Consider the following 24,937-nt stretch of genomic DNA (forward strand, 5'->3'; position numbering starts at 1 on the left):
CCTCTCTTCTTCAGAGTAGTTCACTTTTGCAGAAGGGGAACTGCAGAGCTACTCTGACTAATCCCCAGGGGGACACAATAGTGGATGAAAATAACATCCAGGCTTCATAGAAGTTCTTAGTACAATTACTTTTTGCTCGAGGTAATGGAAGAATCAATAGAATGTGGGGAACTGTTGGGAAAGCCTCTCATTTGTTTGCCCTGTATCAGTCCTTTTGGATTTTCAGTCCACTATCGAAGAAGGAATATGTGAGCAAGGTCACATGAAGCCTACACAGAAACAACAAAAGCAGTTGCAGTTTGACACCAAGTCTCTGAATAAAACAAAATTTCTGAATCAGACTAGCAGGAAGCCACCTATTCCAAAAAACAAACACAGAGGTCCAACTCATAATTAGCTTCCAACATCAACCAAGATCTCATTTCTCTGAGAATACTTTCTTGAGAATAAAATGCAGCTTTCATGGGTAGGAAAAAAACATTAGTTTTGCTAAGAAAATTACAATGCTTTGCTCAAAAACAAACAAACAAACACTTTCCCTAAGATAAAAATGCTCAACTTTGCCCCAAAAAATCTTTGAGCAAGAGCAAAGTTTCTCCATGTATCGATTCCACAAGGCTTCAGTTGTGCAGGATTAGAATTTAGGACTTGCAAAAAGGAAATGGGCCCAGTGTTAAACACAGCCTGCTTCAGATATTCTTGCTTTTGGCTCTTCCTTTATTACAGGGACTCATATGAACCTCTGAAAAGCACATCTGCCCTTACAGTTTAAAAACAGGAAGAATTTTTAAGCACAAGTTCCTAACCTTTTCCTTGAAAAATAAAATAAAATAAAATAGACAAAAGAGCAGACCTCCCTATTTGTAGAACTGTGGAAGATGAATAAATTGTACAGTTTGTAAAGTCAGAATACATTTGATGGCATGTGCTATGTATGGTGTCAGGAGATGAATGTTAATGAATTTGAACTTTGTAAGTATTACATCTATTAATCAAACTTAAGTCCTATTTCTGTTTACCAACATCAGCTTGGGCCTTTCTAGAAATAAAACGTCCCATGTTTAACCTGGGAAGCCTTCAAGGTGCAATGGCAATCCTTTTCAAATCACTGCAGAGGTGAAAAAATGAGCCACATTCTTAGGCAGTATATCTCTCCCTTAACAACTTCTTTACCACAATTCTGAGGAGAAAAAAAAATAATAATAAAAAAAAAAAATACTTGCTTCTTCCTGCTGCTGCTAGATGTTTCTTTTTCTTCTTTGTTCCCACCCAAAGGTGAATAACATGAACTGTGAACCCTGAGAGCAAGCAGGGAACTCTATTGAGAGAGTTTCATCTGTTTCTTAACAAAGGCAGGTATATACATGTATTTTCCCGAGTTTGGCTGAGACACAATGTCAGCTACCACACTCTTCATTGGCCCAGCACCTCCAGCCATTATTTTGCTAGCAGCATCATCTCCCAAGGAAAAGACTTGCTATTTCATATTTTGAGGGGTTGCAATTTTCCCTGAACTTGATGATTATGAGGTTTCAGCGTTTCTGAAAATATACATATTATGCCATATCTTGCCTAACAGAACCTCTTTGAATATTAACCGAGATTTCATACCAAACTGAGTGTCCTACTATATAATTTTTGTAAGACAATTTTGGTTTGTATCTTTGACATTTGACCAAAATTACTCCTGAAATTATGGTTTTGTATTTGTAGTACTCTTATAACACATAATTTGCAAAATGTAATACACAAACCACAATAGCATGTTCACTGTTTTTGTTAAAAATTGGAATAAAAGAAATATTCTCAACTGAGAAAGCAAAATCAAAATTCTGCGGTGCATCTCAGTATCTCTGTAACCACATTTAGGCATAATAATAAAGGTTGATACATTCTTTGATACTTGATGCTTCTCCCCAGATGACAGAAAGCGGTAAATCCATGACATTTTGCTAATTAACTTGAACACTGCATTTAATAATCTGAGTAAGCAGAACATAAGCATGTGTTATTGATATTCTCCAAGAGTTTGATGCATGAAAATGACTGAAAGTACTGCTGAAAATACTTGAAAGGCAAAGGCTAATTTGTGATAGCCTAGATGCTACGCCTGTATTACACAATGCATTTTGCATCAATTCTAAGGTCCAGAAAACCCTGATCCACGCAGGAGTCCGAGCTGTGACAAGCAGCACCTTTGTGACCACCTTCAAGAAATGGCACTGTATTTATACAAACTAAGAGATGACTTGAATGAAGGAATAGCTTTCATCAGTAGATGGGGTTTCATAAGAATTTTAATTTGCATGTTTTCAATTAGCTTGTTTATTTTACCATGCATACTCACTTGAAATTGTGGTTTTGCCACATTTAAATAGCATTTGATAATTAGTAAATTACAACCTGTCAAATCACACACAAACCATACACAACGTGAGCACTCTTGGATTCATTTTTCCAGCAGCTTTAACTCAGGACATCTGAAAAAACATAGAACATAACACAGGACATATTTGGGATAAGGAGTAGCTCGATTGGCTGCTTCAAAAACTGAGAGATCCACTTTGTGTTCAAGTCAAAATCGTTGTGTTAGGGGAAAAATATTTTCCTATCACAACAATCCAAGTAGAAATTTATGACAGGCAACCTGATAAATCCATCAACATTCAGACTTGCACTGAGAAAGCCAGAGACACAGATTGATCAGTCTTGGCTTGGTTGATGCTGCCTCGGCTCCAAGTCACTGCACCTACTGAAATACAGTGATGAATCTAGGCCAGGAAATTCCAGCAGTTGTTTTGTCCTTAAATATGAATACTACCTGTCCTAATAAACATGATCAAAAAATGTCCATCTTCAGATTGCATTGTGTTTAGTAGATGTTAGGCACAATCAGTCCCAACAGATACCCACTGACTGTACCAGCCTCTCGGACATCTAACTCAGACGCAGACTGTCACACTGCGGATGCCAAAAGTCTGGGGAGAGGAACCCCACCAAGTACGTGTGTATTCTCCAGCCAGAGCACCCCTCAGTGCCTGGGTGTGAGCACGCATGCCAGCTCCACTTACTGTTCACTGATGACTTCCTCTGGTGAGGAATCTCACCTTGCTCAACTCCTGCCTCAGTACAAAGGCTGAACGTAACTTCGGAAGATCCCTGCAGGGCCCGCAATTATGAGTGTGTGCAGGGCAAGCTACCTGGTCCTGAGGCACAGTCAGGCACTGCTGCTAGCAGTGTCAGCAACTGTTGTATCTCTTCACATGTAGAGACACATTTTCAGATACTGTCCAGAAAAAACACTGGGAATGGGAACAATCATTTCATGGAAGACCTCACCTATGCCTTATTCTGGAATAATAATAATTTAAACAAGTATTAAATATTTCTCCAGTTTGGAAAAGCAGTATTTATTTCCATCAACAAATAAGTCGTGTTTCCAGTCACATCTGTACTGAATAATGGGAAGAGTGTTTTAAATTTCAACATTATTTCTTTATTTTTTTTTTCCAATGACTTCTTCAATGGTACTTTTTTAAGGCCTTGGTATTTCTAAGAGTTGTGTGGCAGCTTAGGATACCACATTTGCTTGTAAGAAAAATACTCCCTCTTATAGTCTCAGGCAAACCAAATGTAAGCCAATCAGTTCATTTTTTAATGCCTAAAGTTACTTACACATGGATACGTTCCCTCAAGTGAATCCAGTGAGCTTTTAGTTCCAAAATACACAAGATACAGGACTTAGATTTAGCCTCAAGCCCTTTCCCTCAATGGTTGTCAAAATAAAGTATAAGAAATGTCTCCTTAAATTTGTCTGAGATGAAGTTAAGACATTTCATACTATAGAGAGTAGCTAAACTCGGAAGACTCCCTTGTTTCAGGAAAAGAGAAGCCAGTTTCCCTTCCTTTTGGAAATTCTGTCAGTCTAAAAGGAGTCTAGGTCATATTCAATTGTGTATATTATTTTAACAGATTGTCTTCGCAGCAGGAAGGATCTTCTTGTTTTTAAAATAAATTCTTAACAGCTTCAATTGTGGCCACCTACAGACCAGATTTCATGCAAAATCAAGAGTCCATGTCTGAAAGGAGAAAAAAGGAAATGAGAAAAAAGGAAACTGTGAAGGGAGATAACGAAGTCGGTAACTAACTGTAAGACATATGGATCATAACAAGCTACAACTCTACAAGAGAAACAAAAACAAACAAACAAACAAACAAACAAAAAAGAGCCGATAAAAGGAAAGTGAATTGTACGATCCTTTTAAATACACAGAAAATTCATTTTCTAAAAGGTCTACCTGATGCTGGGCTACTGGTACAGGCAGTCTTCCTAAGTGTAGCTTTGATTTCAAAAGAACTGGGGGTGTTCCCAGACACAAGGTGGGGATGCCGATCTTTTCTTCCTTTACCAAAGGAGAAAGAAGCACTGGCACTTTTGAAAATGCGTGGAACGTGAGTCAGCTGAGCCAAACACTGACAGACACTGAGTGGAATGGCAGGCAATGATTCTGCATGTTATGCCTTTCTGCTTAAACTCGCTGAGTGCTACCAAAGTCAGAGGTGGTGGTTCATGGATCTCCCCATTGGGTGCCTCTGCTGCACGCACCACTTCAGCATTTTATCTCTATCCTTAAAAAGGAGTATCCAAATCAATACAAAAAATCAGGTCAGACAACGTAATCTAAAACCCACATTAAAATATTTTGGAGAAACCGATTAGTTTTAAGCCAGATGGAGGGCCAGCATCAATAGCTGGGAGAAGTTGAAACGGGGGGGGGGAAAGCAACAGAAAAAGGTGAGGCCTCTGAATGGATTTAGACTGGATTTAGATGAAGACCCCTTCATCCTATATGTAGCTAGAAGCTTCCAGGAGTGTTCACAACAAAAACTCAAGCATTTTCCAGGCAAACGTGGTGCAGGAGGCAGTCCCAAAACTGTTCTGCTCACCAGCCCCTTAAATTAAATGAGCCTCAGAGAAAACACACAATGGTATGACAGGAGTACTTTGCACAGGAGCTGTCACTGCCATCCAATTTAAATGTGATCAAGCACCTTCAAACAAGAGAAGATAGCTTTCAGTGAAAGGAATCCGAAGATTAAAGATAATTTGATAAACAGAAAAAAAGAAATCTATCACATAAAAAATTGCTTGACTGGAGAAGACAGGTATGGGGATTCTTTTCTAGTTTGATTTGCTTTTCATCTAAACAAGCCAGGCCCCAACTATATCTGAACATTATTAGGAAAATCTGTTCTTTAAAGTCTTCTACAACGTGTCAACTTCAGAAGCGCATAGTCACATGAACAGACCTGCAAATAACTTGGCATTTTAGGTGAGCACCTGACCCCTCACTCTCTGAATCAATAAACAAACAAACAAAAATCTAGCATTGACCTTATTGTCTTGGGACAAAAAAATGGTTGAAAGACAAAGAGAAACATAGCTCACTTGAAAAACAGCTCAACATATGAGCCAGCAGAGTACTTAAAGGCAGCATAAGAGCTGGATGAGCCCTGCATAGCACATTTGGCCAACGGCTGAAAGTAGTACAGTGATGGGGGGGGAGGAAGGAGAAAAGAGGAGAAACAGTGATCACGAAATGTCTATCATCCTAAATCCTAGACTGCCTAGGAGAAGAAAGGTAAAGCTGACCACGTTTTAGGGAATGGGTTTGCTCAGCAAGGTGGAAGAAATTTTGGATGCCCTAACTGAAAAAATCTTTTTTTTTTTTTTTTCTCTATACCACTGGAGTTCAGAATGCTGTGCTTCTTCATCTTTCCTTTTCTTAAAGCTCTGCATAGTTCCCTGTGCTTTGCAGTTATATCTCTGCTTTGTGCCCTTTCTGCAGTAGTAGCAAGCACAGCTTTAAAAAAGGAGGAAAAAATAAATAAATACTGCAGTCAGCTCCACAACACAGTGAAATGGGGAGGCACCGATATTTCTATCCACATGAGATAAACACTCTGAGTTTTGACAAGGATCATAGTCCATTTCACTCACATTCGAAGAAATCAATACAGGAATTACCAGCTGATCAATACATATGAAAAAATGGGTTTGATTCGCTATTTAGTGGTGCTGTGTAAAAGAGGGCAAGTCAGTAAGCTGCACCTCCATCTCCAACAACCACCGAGTGCCAGGAATTCAGACCCACTGTGTGACACCCAGTGTCCCACCCTGCCTCTGACAGCAGAAGGCAGCAGCAGCTACTTCAGTCGGGCCCTTTCCACTTCGCATCTGACTGCTTCTGAGGTGCCTCCCTGTCCCCTGGGCAATGCAACTTCACCGGGGAAGCCCTGAGTCAGCTAACCAGGATGTGGATGCTACATACAAGGAGAACTAAACATGAGATATCCCAGGAACACTCTACATACCCTAGGAAAAAATCACAACTACCTGGCAAGTGCCTTTCACAAAGGAACCTGCTCTGACCAGCAATGTCCTCCCAGGTCCAAGGGGAGTGAGTTTCGTCTCACGACAGATGTCTGCATGTAATTATTCCCAAATAGTTGCCTCCAGGCTGCTCCCCTGACTGCCATAGTCTCAGAATTGAACCACAGAAGCCAGCTAACAAGCTGGGAGCTGCCTGAAGGCAGCCAGCTGAGCAGGGAGGCATCTCTCCGAGCTAGCAGGGAATTCTGAGGACAAACTTGAAATCTCATCCTTTCCAGAAATTAAAGCTAGAGGAATATATTTGCCTTTGAGGAATCTAGTCCATTTCTTATCCCCATAACCATTTCCTTTAACTACTTTCTTCAAAAGCCAAGAGAAAGCCTCTCTCTCCTTTAATTCAAAATGCATCAACTCCCTCATCTTGGTGGTCTTTAGTACCTGTGTGTTTAAAGCACTCACTGAAAAAATAGAGGAAGTGTGTTAATTTCCTGTCTTGGCTTTATTAGGCACACATCTGTGCACTCAGTCTTTCAAGTGCCTACTGTAAGAAAGAGGTTGCCTTTACCCTCAGAAGCAGGGCTGAGGAACTCTCAGTGGCCAGCATCACCCACCAGCAGGACTGGGATATATGCCCGGGGATCTTTAGGCTTTGACACAGACCCTCTCAGCACGGGCAGTTCAGTCTGGTGAGCCCCTCACGCAAAGTAGGCACTCAGCTGAAGAGAAAGACTCAGTTGACCAAACAGTCCTGTACACTGAAGCACAAAAGCTCATCTGCCTTCTGCACACACCATCTCTGGGAAAAAAAAAATAAAATATATATATATATATATATATATGTTTTAAGATGGCACTTGGTAAACCTTGCATAGAGCCAGCTGCACTCTATCATATCAAATTCTCTTCTACACTGATTCTCCCAGAAAGGTTTCATCAACTTACAAGCAGCTAGGTTGTAGCTTTATTTCCCCTTAGGATTCTGCTATGTGTCAAGTAAGAAATTGAGACTAAACAAGAAAACGTGGAGTAAAGTTTAAGTACCTCTACTGCGAAAGCTGTTAAATGAGAAACAGGCATTGCAGACTACAAGCGTCAATTAGGTACTGGTTCCACTGGGAAATGACATTTTCACATTGTTTCTGCCTTCTGGCTCGCTGTTGATAAATCTGGGCTTAGAAAAGTTATCTTCTAGGTACATGCATTCTTGATGTCTTTCCTATGTAGGCTTGTCAGCACAGGCATATCACAGCTAAACTTGTTTGTCCATATCATTTTTAATTAATCAAAAAATTAAAATACTGTAATAAAAATATCCATTTGCTTCCTCACTTACTGCAAATCTGGGGTACTCCACTGTCAGAAAGGAGGAGCAATTCCAGAAATCTCTGGCTTCTGGCACCAAAAAAAAAAAATATTTCAGTGAGATCTGAACTGTGATTGACAGATGGGTGCAAAGCAGCCCTGAAAGTCTCCCTTACAGATTGTAAATTGCAAAAAGAAAAGGAGTTGGAACGACTGGGAGGCAAAACATCCAGCAAGTGCTTTACAAAGTCTGGTGAATTCCAAAAACCGAACATAGTGTCACATGCTTCCAGAAGTGCTTTCTAGGAGCTTGACTCTTCCTTAATAACACAGCCTCTCCTATGTTAGGCATGTAATTGCTGTGAAAGTGCAGTGGTCCTACTGTCTAGCAAAGATAGGATCAGAAGAGAATTATCATCCCTGACAACACTCTGCTGCGAGAGTGGCTCTCAGGGATGGGAGATGCTCTGTTCCGAACCCCACGGAAGACAGGCTGTTAAAAGGTGTTGAGCTCAGTGCAAAAGTCTTCGCAACAATAACAAATCAGTCCATACAGAGCTCTAGTTTATGAAAAATGGCTGATTGACTCCCGAGTGCCTGAAAAGGTGCAGCTGAAATCGAAATTTAGTTTTCTAATTCTATCTCCATATGCTATTGTAATCCCATCAGTCTCCTTTCACCACTCGCTCCGGGACTCCTCCAGCCTGAGATTCCTTTTTTCGCTTACTCCCACACTCACATCTGAAACCAGAAAAAAAAAAAAAAAAAAAAAACTCTTCTTGCAACCCTTGGTGTCATGTCACTGAGCTTCCTGAGGACAAACCCCCCCCCTCCTGCACCAGCACCCGGATCATTTGAATGCATCGCCACCAACACTACAAGGGATGTCTCTGTTGCTTCTGCATTCCAAATGGACTGTGAGTTTGACAAGCTCCTGTAACAATGGCAAATATTTCCAACAACTTTCAGAGCTAATATATTCTGATCCCTACAGAGCAAATTTTGAAAAAGAAAAGTATATTAATGTACAGCTCAGGATTGGATAAAAAAGGCAGAGCTCTCTGCAGAGAGGAAGATAGCAGGGAAGATACAAAGGCAGAGGAAACTGATTTTCAGAATGTTCAAACATACGTTGTGCCTAAAGCAAAGCTAACATTTCCTCTTCCCAAATGCCATGAAATCGCAAGGAAACATGTAGTTGAATTAGAGCCCTCCAAGCCTTTGGCAGAGGGCCTACTCAGTTACTGACAAAAGTTGAGAGTTTCCCTGCAACATCTCCCTACCTCCCCACTGTCACAGAAAACAGAAAAGCCTAAGTCCCATGTATATCAGTAGGTGTTGGAAAGTAACAAAACACTTGTTGACTCAGAAAAGGCAAGCAGGCTTGGGCAGAACCAGAGAAAAACCACAGAAACCTTCCACATAGAAGGAATAAAACATGCAGATTCAGAGCTGTGTGGGAATGACAGCCAGTGTTGCAGTAAGGCAGGCTCACCTGTGAGCTGTTCTTGCTCTCCAGGGACCACACAGTAAGGGATTCTTGGCTAAGTATCACTCTGGTAGAAATGCAAACACAGTTATGTAATGGGATTTTTCCTCGTAAGTGTTGCCATTGTGCAGAATACAATTAAAATAAACTTTGCAAGGAAATTGAAGTTCAATATGCTGTGCAGCAAAAGACAGCATCCTTTTATGCAGTCAGCAGCCTACGCTGTTTTGTTTAGTTACAGCCTTCAGATAATTGTGTTTCCGCACTTGTGGACAGACAAAAATCTTATTTGGAGTCTGCACCTTTCACTAATCCAAGATAACCACAGTGCAGTTGATCCTCAGATCCAGCACTCTGTGCATGCTTTTGGAAACTGAAGCTACTGACATTCCCGGGTCTGGTCCGGCCTGGCAGTGAAAGCCAGTTCTGCTTTTTATTTTACTAGACTTCAAGTTATGTCAAAGGTGTCGGCAGTCAAAAGAGTCACTTATAATGTGGGATTCGAAAATAAGTGAGCACTTCCATGTAACATTATTTATGCAGCTAAGGGGTCATGTACAACTTACCCACTTGCTCTTACATTGGGACCAGACATTCACATTGCTAGGCTTACACATCTGCTGAACTTGACAGCAGGGCATGATAAATACGATCCAAGACTCGTCTATCAGTTCCTCTCGCACATTCCCGCCTATTGCAACACATCTACAAGGGTCTACTCAGTCCAAAAAGGAAGAGATGTTATGATGTTATGCTACCTAGAAAGTGGTATAAAAATATAATACAGAAGTTTAAATTGCAAGCTGTGAATGCATACCAGGCTTTCACCAGAAGGGACACACGCCCAAGGTCATCCTTCTCCGGGAGAACATTACTTTCCCTGGAACTACCAGGCATGAAGAATGCTTCAGAAAAGTATTTATGCCCATGCATAGTTTTAAGTGTGTGCAGAAGTCCCTATCACCATTATAGCTGCTCAGATCCTTTAGGTACGCACATTTTAGTGCTTTGATGGACTTGAAAGTCATTAAGTTAGAAAGTGTTTTTTTGAGATTGCCTCAGCACCCACCAGTTGCATTTTTGTTTCAGTCCTACACTTGACATCTGAATAAGCAGATGGAAATAAAAAAGAAAAAAAGAAAAGAGTACTTCTCATAAAAAAATTGTGTCCTATTACTATGCTTAACAAGACAAAAAACATTAGAAAAATTCAAAGGTACTCACCATATGCTGCATACAATCTACAAATGCTGACCTTGAATCAGCACAAGCAGTTCAAAACCACTAGTTAAAAATGAATCAAGCTGAAAAGTCTTAGAAAACTCAGCCCTACCATGAGCTGCTACTTCTGGTTTTGCATAATAATAACCAGTAGTTCATTTTCTTTTCTTTAAAGGAGAAAATTGATAGGGTGAGGAAAGGAAGTGTTTGCTTATTTTCGGCCATCTTTCCTCTGAATAAAATCAGCCATGCTTTCTGGAATACCGTGCCTCCTCCTCTTTCTCACTACTAAGACTGCCATCTTTTACTTAGGCAGACAGACAAGGAGGGAGCATATGGCCTATTTTGCTATGATGAAAAGCCTGCAATTACAGCAAAGAATTCCCATCATAATACCGTGAAAGCAGCACCACAAAGCTTTCATCTGAGTGCTGCTTCAGGTCACTCACCCCTCTTCCTTCAAACCCTGCAGGCCTCTGCTCACAAGCAAGGGAAGTTATTACTTCCCTATTCCAGTCAATAAAGAGTTGACTTTTTAGACTGGCTCCTCCAAACCATGCACTTTGTAAGGCACAAAAAACAACATATGAACACACCTACTAATCTGATTACAGTTACCAGTTTCTGCCTGCACCCGTGCAGGGCACGCAGACGTTAAAGCAGTTATTCAAGACAAACCATCCTTCGCGGTTCTGATTATTCCTGAGCTGCAGATAGTGCACCGAGGTGAAACATTACCTTTCCTATAAAGATCCTCCAGGGGCTTGTAAAGGCCTCTGAAACCCATGCCAATCTGAATTCAATACACTGTCCCTACCTTATAGGCTTGCCAGGCTCATTAGCAAGTTTTTAACTCTCCTCATTGTGGCTGTTCTGCGGGGTATAAGTAACTTCATATCGCTGCTAATGTTCTCTAAGCATTTTGATGCTAGCATTGCTCTCCCTATTGATTCTGCTCACTTGGCAACATTATTATTTTTTTTTTCCTTTTCCACATTTCTATTGTGATGGGGAAGCCACTCCATTTGCATATGCTCCTTTTTTATGCCCCATGTTCAGCTGTGGATGAGCAGGCACTGTGCTGCTAGCAGTTACCTGAGGCAGATAAAAAGGGTCCAGCTGATGTGGCTGGCCTGCTTACCACACAGACAGGCCAACTCAAACACATATAATATAAATATGTATATATGGCTATACATAAAATACTTCTCAACAAAAGAGCATTATTCCTTGCTGTGTTAAAAAAAATGAAATAAAATCTTACTTTATGAAAAGGATTGTACAGAGCGCGCCTTCAGGTATGGTCACAGCATGTCACAGCTGTCCTCTGGTGGCCCATACCTAATGGATGTGATTCAAGCTGTTCAAGTCTATGCCAAGGCCAGAGCAAAGTCAGTCTCAAATCAGGGAGCCATAAGTCCCTCTTCAGTCTTTTATGCGTACCCAGTGAAAACTGAGGGCATCTGTGAACCTTGCCTGGAAGACCTTGAAAAAGTTTCCTCTAGTTTTGAAAGTAGCCAAATAGCATTGTCATCGACAAAAGACAGTGCGAAAATACAGAATAAGTCCAGCCTGTTTGGATGTCTCTTTTTACTCTTTTCAAGCCTTTTCCAGTAGCATACACTGTCAATGCAGAGACATGGGAGCGTGAAAGCATCATCACCTCTCTGTCTAGCTTTTAGAAAAGAGAACAAACAGTATTATCCCAGAACCTTTTGCAGAGACCAGGTATACAAGATGAATCACAGAAATTCCCAGAAAATACTAAATACTCCAGCATAGCCTGAGCTCTGGAGAATGCAGTCACTGGGCCCTGTGCTCTCCCATAGCACACCTTTTCTGTGAATTTATCTGCTACCTTTCAGAAACTTTCAAGGCTGATACTCCAGTCATTGAACCTTTTGAACACTCTGAAGCAACTAGAAAAACTTACCAATTGTTTTAAAAGTGGCAGCAAAATTCAATAGTCTTGATTTGCTCCAAGAAAGACTTGGCTCTAACAAACTTCCCACCGACTGCAAAGGGAAGAGCAACATACAGCCCCCCCCTTACCTAAAAGCACAGTCCTGAAGCATGGCCAGGGGATCCGTACCTTAAAATACTTGACAAGAAACACACAAAGAGACGATTAAACAGGTCTTTAACATGATGGAAAATTTCCTTCCATTTAAAATGGGTTGTTTAATTTTGTCTCTCAAATGGCTAATAAAAAGCTAGAAAGACAGTTATTGGGGCTGTAAGAGGAAAAAAGAAAAAAAAAAAAAGCCTTTGAAATTCTAAGATTTTGTTTTAAAATGTACTTTTTGCCCTTATGCCTCTGGACAGTCAATTTTTTATTGCCTTTAACTATCCCAAGATAGTCAGCCCATGCAGTAGGCAGTCCCAGGCAGTCCATGCAGTAGCACTGCCGTGCTGTCTTTGTTAATTCCAGTAAGGCAGTCCCAGAAATATATTGCCGCTCCATCACCACCAGTCACACCTCTAGGTGCTCCTAAACACTTCAGCCACTGAAGCTGCAGCTTCATAAAAGGATGCTTGCTGTAATAGCAAAGAACTGCACAATTCACATCACTGCTGGCAGAGATTGTGAAGGCGACTGAATGGGGAAAAGCACATGTGAGAGCCGTGTAAGTCAGGCACTTACTCTGAACACTGTCATAATTTTTCAGAGCTGCAACATACTCTTAGGATTGTAGGCAGCTAGTTTTGTTGTTTTATTTTCCAGCATGGATGCAAAAGGTCCCTGTTAATAATATTCCATTTTTCAAGACTGTTTCTGCAAACTGAATAAAACCTCATAAGATAGCGATACAAAGTCAGTTTTCCATATAATGTAAAAATATACAGTAGATATAAAATACACTGTAGCTAACCTGAAAGCTATTCCCATTACTGCAGCGTATCTTTACGTGCTCTGTTCCTGCAGCAATCTTACCAGTGTGTAAAACACAGGGGTTACTTGAAATGAATATTGTTAATTTAAAATGACATTAATAAGCTATTAGAGCAGAAAGGTAACTATGCTGGGGCTTAAACAGATCAGTCAATGAAGGCAAGCAGCAGCCTGGAGATGTTTTCTGGAACAGAGACTCTGCTGGTGGGAGCCATTTCGTTCTGAAGTGACAAGATTTATGCCGTTATCCTTCTCTAATGTAAACTCATTGCAGCTTAGGGGCATTCTGCACCTTTCCGAGCCTCCCACGTTGTTGCCAGCGTACAGATACAGCAGCTCCTGTGTCAGATTAACCCTAAGCAGCAGAACCCCAAGGAGGGCTGTCTGCATAGATGCCAATGCCGACAAAAAGGAGCTGGCAGGGAGCGGCCGGATGCCAGATGGGGCCAGTGCAGCTCCTTTTCCATTAGGACTTCAGTGCTTCTGTGTGTCGCAATCTTTCTTTCTTCTGTATCCATCCCCCTCCTGCATTTATCCTGATGAACCCACTTGGGCAAACAAGATCAGATTTTAATGGCTGTTCAAAGTTAAAAGGTCAAGAACATTTCTCAACATCTCACTTCCACCGGATTATGCTTTAGGAAAGCAAGAAGTTTTGCAGAAGAAAATTATTTTAGCAAAAAGTTTCAGTAGCAATTATCAGAATATTTTCTTTCAGTAAGGTCAGGGGTCTGTGTCTACTACTTGCTTAACTAATGGTAAATAAAATGGGAGAATTAATCCAACTCTCAAAGGAACTGCAGACCCAGGTACTTTGAAACACCCCCACCACCTTCCTGCATCCTTAAAAATGTACCAATTATCTCTCTGTCAATAATCTTTTCCTCTTCTTCGTTCTTGCTGCTCCTCTGGAAGGACTGACTATTACACAGGGACAAGAGCATTCCCAGGTGGTTTTTTGTTTATATTTTTTATTTTATTTTATTTTATTTTTTACAGATACCTGTATATTTGAATAAGTAGCACATTCGAGTAAGCAGCACACCTTTAAATATTTGAAAGTTATCTTGTTGATTTGCTCTGGATAGTAGATAGCAAAACTCTACCTCCTGCACTAAGCTTAGTTTCTATTTTAAATATTTTAAATATTTTAAATCCAACAGAATCTTTTTCTTCCACCTCCCTGTTGCTTCTTTTTAATATTTAATGGGAAAGGAAAATCCCTCTTGGGCAATTAAGTGTGAAGTACAATAAAAATAATTTTATATTGTTATATTATTAATCTAAAATGAAGGGGCATACATTAAACTGTACAGTACAGCAGAAATAAAACGGATTTAGAGAAATTCACGTAGCAGAGGTGTCTGGAGATAGCTTTTTCTAAATGCTATGAGGCAAAATATATCGTGATGCTTGCACAAATTCCAACCTCTGAAGAAAATGAAGACAGAAGTAAACATGCATTTTAAAGTGTCTACAAAAATTGTCAAATGGTGATTTATTATGAATGTTACATAAAAAATAGGGGAAAATATATTACAGAAGATTAGCTCCTTTATATGTGTGCCTTTTGAATAAGCAAATGAAGCCCCTTTGTTATTTACCAATTGATTTTAAATACAGATTTCATACAGTGCAAGCGCTTGGGATATTTCTCATTTTTAAAAATTAATATAGGAAGCAGGGAGACAGATTTAGAAGTGAACACAACACGTATTTGTAAAATAATTGCAGCTTATTGACCAAAACCATTAAAGGTTCTGCAGACAGCAGCATTACTTGACAATCCTCATCGAGTTATCGATTCACTTCTCTGTCCCAAAAGCCCAGATGCTCAGGCTTTGTTCAGCACAGTCAACACAAAGGAAAAGGCACCTTTTCATTGCCACTGTTCAAGTCACTACTAGGCATGCTCCTGTGCTACTTCTGGCAGGAACGTATTGGTGTAAGGTGCTTGGAACAACACAGACTAACACTTCTGACTCGGACGTGTCTTTGCAATTAGCACCATGACTTCATCTCTAGCCTGAACAAATACTGGGACTTCTCCAGATGCCTCTTTTGCCCTTGTACAGGCATCTTAATTGGAAGGGTTTCCAACAAGATGCATATGCCAGAGTGAAAATCCTGAAAATTTTCAGGGAAAATCCTGAAATCTGCGCTTCCTGACGGAACGCAATACGCCCACAGCCCTCTTCTCACAGAGGAATGGATCCTGATGCTGTGAAAGTTCTGAGGGGCACCTGAAGTCAGATCGGGAGCACACACTCCAAGAAAACAGCAAATGTTCACAAAGGAATTCAGTGTAGCAGGAAAGCCAGGCCACAGCGTGAGCAGAACTACATGGGCACCCAACTCATAAACTTGTCTGATTAAATTAACGTATGAATCAAAACTGAGAACTGTAAGAGACATTGAGAAGCAGGTACCTGCTATCACGGAGGAAGAGAGACCCTTTAGCACCCCCCCGCCCTGCCCAGGTGAGCTACAAACACGGCTGCACAAGCTTCCAGGACACACAACGTGGCAACCACTGCAGGTCCTCTGCCACATACCGCCTCCACCTGGGCATCTGCTCACTGTGCTGAGTCTCTTCACAATGCTCATTGTTTCAGAGCCACATCTCTGCCGACTGAGAATGAGGGAAACTTTCTGGGGAGGGGTTTTGTGGAAAGGAAGCTTCTGCAACTTACCAAAGCTGTTTCACAAATAGCCCTCCACCTTAGTACAATGACTGCTCTGCAGCTGACCGCAACTGCTGTAGCTCAGCTCTCAGCGATGAATTTGCTGTGTGACTTCTTGATCATCCTGACACTGTTTGACAGAGGAATTCCCAGAGAAGCACCACACTTTGTAACTCTTTCTCATAACACAGAATGAATTATCCACAATTAAAAGCCTGATGACAGGGTCATCTTCAGATTCTTTTCAGCTGTCCAATTGCAGATCCATTAACAAAAGCACACATGGTTTTATTTCAGATTGATTGTCAGGAATGTAATCAGACTTGATTTTATGGACATTGTCCATGGCACGCCTGCGCTTCTGGAATGGCACTAACCACTTTATCACATCTCAGTGTCTAAACTAAAGAACGATTTTAAGGATCTCTGTTTTCTCTGCATGCTGTGAACAATAACACGTGCACAATGAAAGCAGCGATATATAACCACCACAGGTCCTACACCTACTTGCAGCCGTCTTTTGACAACTTGACGGCTGGTTGAATTTCCTTCAGTTCATTCTAAACAGCCAGAACAAAACTAGTTAGTTAACAAAAACGTGTTAATCACTATGCTGTGCAGTAATTACAGAATGAAAAGCATTTGTTCCAAGTAGGAAAATACTCATACACTAAACCACTTGCTGCTCCACCTGATACATTTCATTGATTGGGCTGGCATTCATCAGAGGTAACACATTCTCAACACAACTGGGACTTCAGCGCTATTGCCTGATCCATTCCCATCCCCACCCCAAACACTATGGGAGAAGAGCAGTACCTAGATCTCCTGTCGATAACCAACCTTTTTGATCTGAGATAACTTCTTCTGTGGACATGACCAGATCAAAAAGAAATGCTCTCAGTCTCTGTACTGATTAAAGAACTTCCACTGACCACAACGAAATCAGCACTATGGAAAGAAATCAGCACTATGTATCCCAGCAGAACTGAGATACAGCACTTCAGCTGTCAGAAGAGGAAGAAACAAGAGGTCGGGCAGTGGCAGAACTGTCTGTTCTTTGAATTAGAGAGAAAAGTGTCAGCCGAGAGGCAGGCTAAAAAGCAGCTAAACCAGGTGGCTTTGCTCTCTGGAAGTCTAACAATACCACAGAGAAGCGAGCTTTAGAAGCACTCAGTAATTCATTAAAGCACGAGGGAGCCTGCCAAACACAAGTCACTGTAAAATAAAAATGCAGTTATTTTACTCGCGGAGTTGGGTGGGAGGGAGGAGTACAATTGGCTTCTTGTAAGGAAAACAAGAAAAGAGGAGAACAGGGTGTTCAGTTCAAAATTAGCCTTATAGGAAATAAAAATAACAAGGTAATGGTACTAATTACGGAGAAGGGGTACTTAGGTCCCATTGTACAAGCTCAGCCACTTGCTTACAACCTACCAGGTACAACTGAGAGCCAGGATCTGTCTGATGCCGGTACCAGGCAGTGGCAGGCGCTCTGAGAACTTCACTCTGCCACCTCCCCTACTTGGAGAGAGGAAAACTGCAAGCTGAAAGACAGCATCGTACTTCTTGGCAGATGACAGGTTAAAGATGTGGTGAAAGAAGTAAAGACAGCATGGAGAAGGGCCGGCAGGCACTAATGGTGCATATTCAGAATAACAGAGTGTCTTCCCACCTGACACCTCCCTAGAATACAACTGTAACCCCTCTCACTTCATTCCTCAAGGCAAAGCACACAGATAAAATGCAGAGCTGGGGAAGCTGGGACGTGAACACTTTTTCAGTCACCATGACTGAAATGAGCAATGAGTGCTTTGTTTTTGACCTGTGATATTGGCTTGTTCATGTTCTACCTTTTACATTATTACAATGTTTTAACCCTTGGTGTATTCCCCCAAGGAACAATGGCTGAGAACTGACCACGTGGCAACAAACGAGACTGACCGAGTGCCACAAAACCGACAGAAACCACCATCTGAATTTCTTAGTGAATTGACATCAGCAGTACTTGCTCCCATTTCATGCCTTCTCCAAGTAAGCACACTAGAGAATGTGTCTGTCGGCAGGAATGAGGCAAATGAATAGCGCATCACCAACTCAAATACGGCCTGTTTGCAGGACTTCACTCCCACGTTTGCATTCGGGTCAGGATTGCCGGTGACAGCAGGTTCCGTTCACATACGCAGAAAGAGGAACAGCCTGTGGCTTCTCCCTTCGCTTTTTGACATTCAGAACATCCCCTCGGATGGCTACAGACCACACCTTGCTTCATTTCGCGAAATTAAAAGACGCAGAACTCAGAGCTGTTTCCAGGAAACTCTGAAGAGAGACATCTGTCAGAAAGATGACTTGCTTTCAAATGGCCTGCCTGGGGCTGGTACAGAGCCATCTGTAATGGCATTAGTGAGCATTAGGGGTGGAAGAGAGCACTTAGTAAGCAGTTGATATGAAAGCCTACACTACAGACAAGCGAGAAGCACTTTGTGTCCAGCCTCTTCAGTTTGCTGTTGTTTCTGAAGGAAGCCAGACTCTTTGTATATGGCTGTCTTTTTTTTTTTTTTTTTTTTTTTTTAAATGCTAAACTCCATCAATTGTGTCTGCTTTATGCTGTTTTAAAACCCAGCCAGAAAAGAAATCAGGAGACTTCATAACTCTCGACCCCTCCTCAGCTCCACAAAACTTGGGAAAACAAATGTGCTTTTGCAAAGCTTTGTCAGTCTCCCGGAGGCTTCTTGAGCCTGTGCACTTTCCACCATGGTAACTGTCTCTGCTGCTATTTTCAGTGACTAAAGAGAATTCCCTCACTTAACTGCATTGTCACAAGAGATTAATGCAATGTGGGAGCTGGAAGAGAGGGAACTTAGTTTGCCTGCCTTTGTTCAAGGCAATTCAACCAGTTCCTTTGAAACAGCCCTCTGGCACCTAAGTTTCCTCACCACAGAAATTATCTCCTCACTGTGCTAACCCAAAGGTGATACCACCTTTTTACTAAAAGCATCTCAATTCTTAAGCTGTTTAGAAAACTCTCAGTAAGATCTGACTACTTCTTCTCTCTTCCTCGTATTGAGCTAACACGACGACTTCCCCACCTGTAAGACACGAAAAGCAGGCAATGCAGGTACATCTCTCGTACAGTGCTTTGCCTGGGAGCTGCGATGATTTACTTCAGCCTGGGAAAGCTTCACTCCCTCAGAGAGGAACCCAGGGCAAGCAGCTGTGGTCTCTTCTCTCCACAAAAGCAGGTTAACCCTCAGCCTGCCAAGAACCGGACTAAATTTCACCAATGGCTCAGCCTCTTTAGTACTCACCACTATCCCCCTGGGAATTTCAGGTGATCAGCATCCTTGTAGATTATATGCTTCTTTTTCCTTTATTAGCTATGCTTCCCCCCGTGTACACAAACTTCTCTGGTCACATCATCACTCAGTATAAATCATCACGACTTCACAGCAAAGGGAAAAAACTACAGGTATTCACATAGACAGTGTGTGTGTGCTCAGAAGCTGGAGAAAATCCCCTCAATTAAAACATGGGGTTAATTCACCAGTACTCCAATAAATGCTGCAGGCATCTCAAACTCCTCTAGGATATATAAAGCATTAAGATTGATGGTGATGTTCAGAATTGCCAGAAATGCAGACTATACCCAAGAAGCACAGAAAGGGATGGGAACGAGCAAAATGAAAGTGTGCAGAGGCTCCGAAGTTAACCCACCTAGTTCCCTAGTTATCTAAGTTCTTCACATGTCCTATACATCTACCTGTATCTGTGTCTACAGCATCCTGGGAAGCAGGCTGTCCAGGTCATGCATACAGCAGAGTTCACAAACTCAGTACTTTACAGCTTTTCTCATCCCAATGGCCATCTTCCACTCACTGCTCTTACCTCACAGCACAGGGTCTGAAAACATCACCCAAAATATGGCAGGTTGATATTCAAAGTCTTTCACTTCTTGCAGGGACTTTAAAGCACGTTCCTGATTAAATTCTCTAACTTTTAAACCACAAGGTGTTATCTAACCTCCCTGATAACGTTTCAGAATACTCCCTGGATCATAGGAAATCAGAAGAAAAAAGACAGTTAACTACCGCGTAGTGTGCGAACTGAAACATCTGGCCGTACAGGAGAACAGAACAAGAAGCTCACTCCAAGGACACTTAGCATGAGATAAATACGCCTGAAACCCAAGTTTTCATCGTTACAACAAGAGTTGGCTACCATGCTACTTCTCAATTCTCTTGCTTGCTTGGCCTCAGTTAATATTTTGCTGTCCATCAAAAAACTCAGCAGAATTTGGTGGCTACAATAGTCGACGAGCCCATACCAGATGCAGACTGTGGTCCTGCCAAGTGAAGCAAAGTAAAATCTTGTGGATACCAGCTGTTAACACTGATGTATTCAGTAAAATCTGAAGAGTAGGAAGAAGAAAATACCGTTCGTCCTCCTTCAATGGGTTTTCAAGAAACAGGTGCTTTAAGTGCCTGATTCCACCTATAAATAGAAATTCCAGGTTAAATTCAGAGCTAAGAACAAGATTCAGAAAGGACTTGGTCTGCTCAAAGTAGGCACTGCAGTTACCCACAGTTTTCTGTAGGTAGCTCAAAGACAACTACGTTCCCTCAGTCTATTAGGCAGCACTTTCCCTAAGCAATGCATTCATAGCACACACTTTAACAGGCTTCCTCTCATGGCTGACTCAGTGCCCTAAATATCTTGTGTTTTCCTCCTGTTCTCCATCTAGAGCTCAGAATCCAGTTTATTTTAAGCGCAGTGATATTCAGACAATAAGCAAACTGCTGGGGATGGTGTTCCGTGCATATTTTAGCTTCTTGTGTCACTCGGATGTCCTAGGGATACAACATTAACTCTCTAAAAATAGAGGGAGAGAAAGAGAGAGAACAGAGGAGTTCTGTTTGCATTAGCTATCATCCTAACTGAAGCAGATGAAACATGGTAGAACTTTGAGGAACGCGCTTCCCCCAAGCCTCGCTGCTGGAATATTGCTCCCTTCCGTGGAGACAGCACGTCACAGGCACAGACTGCCTAATTTTTCCAGGAGCCTGAAGAAGTGACAGGAGGGGAAAAAACATTTCCTAATTTTCAGACAGAAAGCAATACCTAGGTAGAGGAAATGCTTGGATTAGTCTGTCATTATCTTGCCATGAAACATCATTGCCTAATGCTTCATTTGATGGTAGTCTCCCAGCAATAGCTTCTATTTTGAGGGACACAAACAAGCGGCTCCAGAATACATTCTGCAGCAGAGGACTGTGTGGTGAAGGTTTAAATTATCTGCATATCTTTAATCTTAATCCACAGAGCAACGGAGGATCTGCTAGTTATTTATAGCCGGGCTGGGGTGAGATGCTGTGAGCAGGGTAATTGAAACAGTATTTCAGCCTGTCTGCCACTGATTTGGGTAATAGCTGCTGTTAGCTATGGCATAATCACAACACTAAATGGAAAATAAAAAAAAAAAAATGCATTAAACACATGCTTTTATGTTGTGTTTTACGATCACATCTTATTTTTTTATGGCATTTCCAAATTCTGTTGTTCCTTCCTTTCTGAGATCAATTTACTTGCCTGGCAGCAGTTTGCTATATTAAAGCTCAGGGAAGCTGATCTGCTTTCTCTTATTCTCCGGATTAACAGAGCTTTCAGCTTGGGAGCTGCTAAATTCCGAAGATTGAGGGCTGTGACCTCTTTAAAAAGTTGCTGTTATGCTATAGAATCATTTCATGCAAATTTTTGTCCTTTAAATAATAATCTTTATCACTCAAAAATATGATTTTGTTCTTTCCTCAAGCTGCTAAAGTAGCATAAAGAAATCACAGAAGAATCGGTCAATGAATTTTTCCGCAAATGTTGTTAATTCTGCTATCTATTACTTGTCATATACTACATTTGATATTTGGCCATGATTTCAGTTAAGTGCTCTAGCGCTGTTGCAAATCAGGAGAGATACGGCGTGAGTTACAACCATATCCACTACTTCCTCTCCTTTTAAAGGAGAAAGTGCTCCCAGGCAGTGTATATTACCTTTGGATGTTATGCCCAAGTGCCTTGCAATTCCTCAACCAAGCGACAAATACTTAAGTCCCTGATTTTCCAATCTTAGTGCCTTCTGGGTGGGTCATACCCATCCTCTATTTTGGCAGGAACCTGCTGACCCATGGCAGCTTTCCCATCACCCTCCTGTGAACTGACATCATCGACCTTATATACCTTACATTCTGCTCCCAGCACCCCGATCTGTAAACTTTTAGTCACTGAATGCAAAATGACAGTCCCTTGGGAAACAGATTGCTAGCCAGATTTCCCAGGTCTACCCACATTTGTGCAGGCACATCTGGGAACTCTTCCAGCTGTAATGCCTGGACCAGGAAACAGTCACGGTCCACCCTGTGCTGGAACAAGGACGTGGAAGTCCTGCAGCAGATTTCCTAGAAACACAGCCCTAGATTCTGAATGCTGCAGAGCACAGCGGGAGCCAGTGCTCCAAGAACCATTAGCACCACTGCTCAGGACTCTTGAGAAGCCCAGTCCAGGGCAATGCACCAGCTTTAATGGCAGCAAACCAGGTTCATTTCCAGTAATTACTGCATACGTTTTGTCAGAAGGTCCTCAAAACTGGCAAATTTCTGTGAAACATGCCAAACTTGACAAATATGGAATCTCCTAAGAAAAAATGACTTCAGAGGATTTACAGCTTGCAGAGCCTGGCACCCTCCTGGGCTGGGCCAGACTGCACTTCCAGGCAGGCCTTAACTGCCAAGCATGCGAGGACACACCACTGTGCACCCCAGCCACCAACCCGCCCCTGCAGCAAACCCAGGCTGCAGATCTGTTGTCCTCAGTCTCTGAATTTTAAAGGTTACATCTTCGATTACCTTGGGAGCCATTGAGACTAGAGTCTTAAAGCCTTTTCTCAGGCTCAAACTTAAGTCCTCAAAACTTAATCATAATCCAATTCTGCACTCTGCTCTGACTTCTAGACATATCTGGCAATACTCTCTTTCAGAATCTCCTATTAAAAATCACAGACATCGCCATCATGGTATTAACAAGAATTTGAGAAGGATTGGGGCTGAACATAAAAATTCACTTGTAATCCAGCTGGACTCAGTCTACTTTACCACCTTAGTAATACCACCCACTCCAAGATACTGAGGAAGGGCTTCTTGGAAGCATAACTATGAGCTACCAAGTATGCAATCTAATCGTTGCACAGGGAGCAAAATTCATGCAGTGCAGCCAGGCTACCCAGCATGCAGTCACACACCAATTGTTGGCTAAAGGCAGGCATTTTACTCAGTGCCAATTGCCACGTTCCTTTCTATACACACAAACTCCCAGATGCGAAAAGAAACTCTGGTATTTCCAGAAGGAAACTTGGGAAGTAAAACAAGAAATCCTGTAGGGAGGAGGAGTTCAGCCAAATGAATCAAAGGGACACATGTGCCACCAGAATGCAGAGGGCAACAAAGATCTTATCATATATCTATTAGCAGTGATTTATCGCTTTTCTCTCTCAAGAGATAGCATTGGGATATTTTTTTTTTTCCAACTCCAACAAGAACCTGTTCTGAGAACAGAACAAAAAAGTTTTGTGGCTTGCTACAGGGAAAAATACCATCATCTGCAGCGTCGCAGTGAGAAGAGGTCACCTGCTTCCTTGGAAAGATCACAGAACAAGGAAGAAATCATAGTAAGGGCACTCTGATTTATGAGTGCCTGGAGACCCACTGAGAAAACCTAATCCCATCTAACTGCTGTGTAGAAGCTGAAAGGCAGCCATTTAACCTTTGGACTGCCACTGCTACACAACCTCAAAAAGCATCCATGTGAAGCCTTGAAACGATGGAAGTCAGAGTTGGGAAAGACTTGTTCTTCTGTCATGGAGTCTGGCCCCCTCACAGTGCCAGAAAGAGTCCCCAGACAGATAATTCATCAATTACAGATTTAAAAAAATCACATTTCTAGATTTGAAAATGATACTCCAAGGTAGGCAGCTCCTCATCTGAGCAGCCAGTGCTAATGCATTTTTCTGTTGCACAGTCACTCACTGCTGCTGACAGGGGTTCATATTACCGTGGTAACTTCTTTTTCATAGCAGAGACGTGTTCTGAGGAGGCCAGGATATAATTTTACAGAGACATAGGCTTGGGTGAACTCTGCCTTAAGGATGTTGTTATTTAATGGTAAATACGCTGTACACAGCTGCAGGGAGGGTGAAATATTACTTTTTCAGTCTAAAAAAACGTCTAGGAGAGAATAGAGTTGGTAAAATTAAAATCAGATGGATAAAGCTGTTCAGGTATGATAGTCACAAGGGCTCTGGCAAGGCTACCGGCACAACGAGGGGGCACCCATAAGCACAATGACTGAGGTCATTGCACCGCAAAATGCGCCTCTGGAGGAGCAAACCTCTGCAGGTCACTGCCCCAGGCGGGTCCTGCTACAGTTACTGCCCTCTTCAGCAAGTCACCACGCATTAAACCAGGTATTAGAAGTGAACTGCGTCAGACGTGTTCCTTTAGCGGGATGTGCATTTCCCAGAGCAGGACAGCACCCTGTGCTCCTTCTGCTCTTGCAGTAATGCAGCTGAGCCCAGCCAGCTGCCAGCCCTGCCTCCGGCCCTCTCTGCTATGGAGTCTGTGTGGGAAACCAAACAAACCTCTGAGCCATTAGCTGCATGTTCTCCATCAGAAAATAAACATTTTAAGAAGGATTTTCTTCTCTCTGCCTTTATACGGTCTTCCTTCCAGAAAGACCTCCTTCTTCTGTATCGTTCTTCAGCGCCGCGTCCATACGAGCTCACATCACAGGGTTTTTTCAAGTTCGTGCTGTGCAAGGCTTCAACTCGCTCATACCTCAGCATATGTTCATGCACAGCAGCGTGTGGAACAGCAGAGAGGAGAAAATATGACAATTCGATGACTACTTTGTGATGG

General features: G+C 41.9%; 1 long non-coding RNA gene across 1 annotated transcript in view; it reads right to left on the bottom strand.

Moving 5' to 3' along the window:
* LOC311440048 overlaps positions 1-10,943 on the bottom strand; it is a 38,225-nt gene extending 27,282 nt beyond the window's left edge. The window contains exons 1-3 of the long non-coding RNA XR_014695178.1: positions 10,856-10,943; positions 9,752-9,943; positions 9,192-9,252 (exon numbers count right to left, since the gene is read on the bottom strand). This is a non-coding gene — a long non-coding RNA (uncharacterized lncRNA). The remainder of the gene's footprint in view (positions 1-9,191; positions 9,253-9,751; positions 9,944-10,855) is intronic.
* Positions 10,944-24,937: the final 13,994 nt, after the last annotated feature.

The sequence above is a fragment of the Aythya ferina genome (assembly GCF_964211825.1).
Source record: "Aythya ferina genome assembly, chromosome: 7".
Classification (NCBI taxonomy): Eukaryota; Metazoa; Chordata; class Aves; order Anseriformes; family Anatidae; genus Aythya; species Aythya ferina.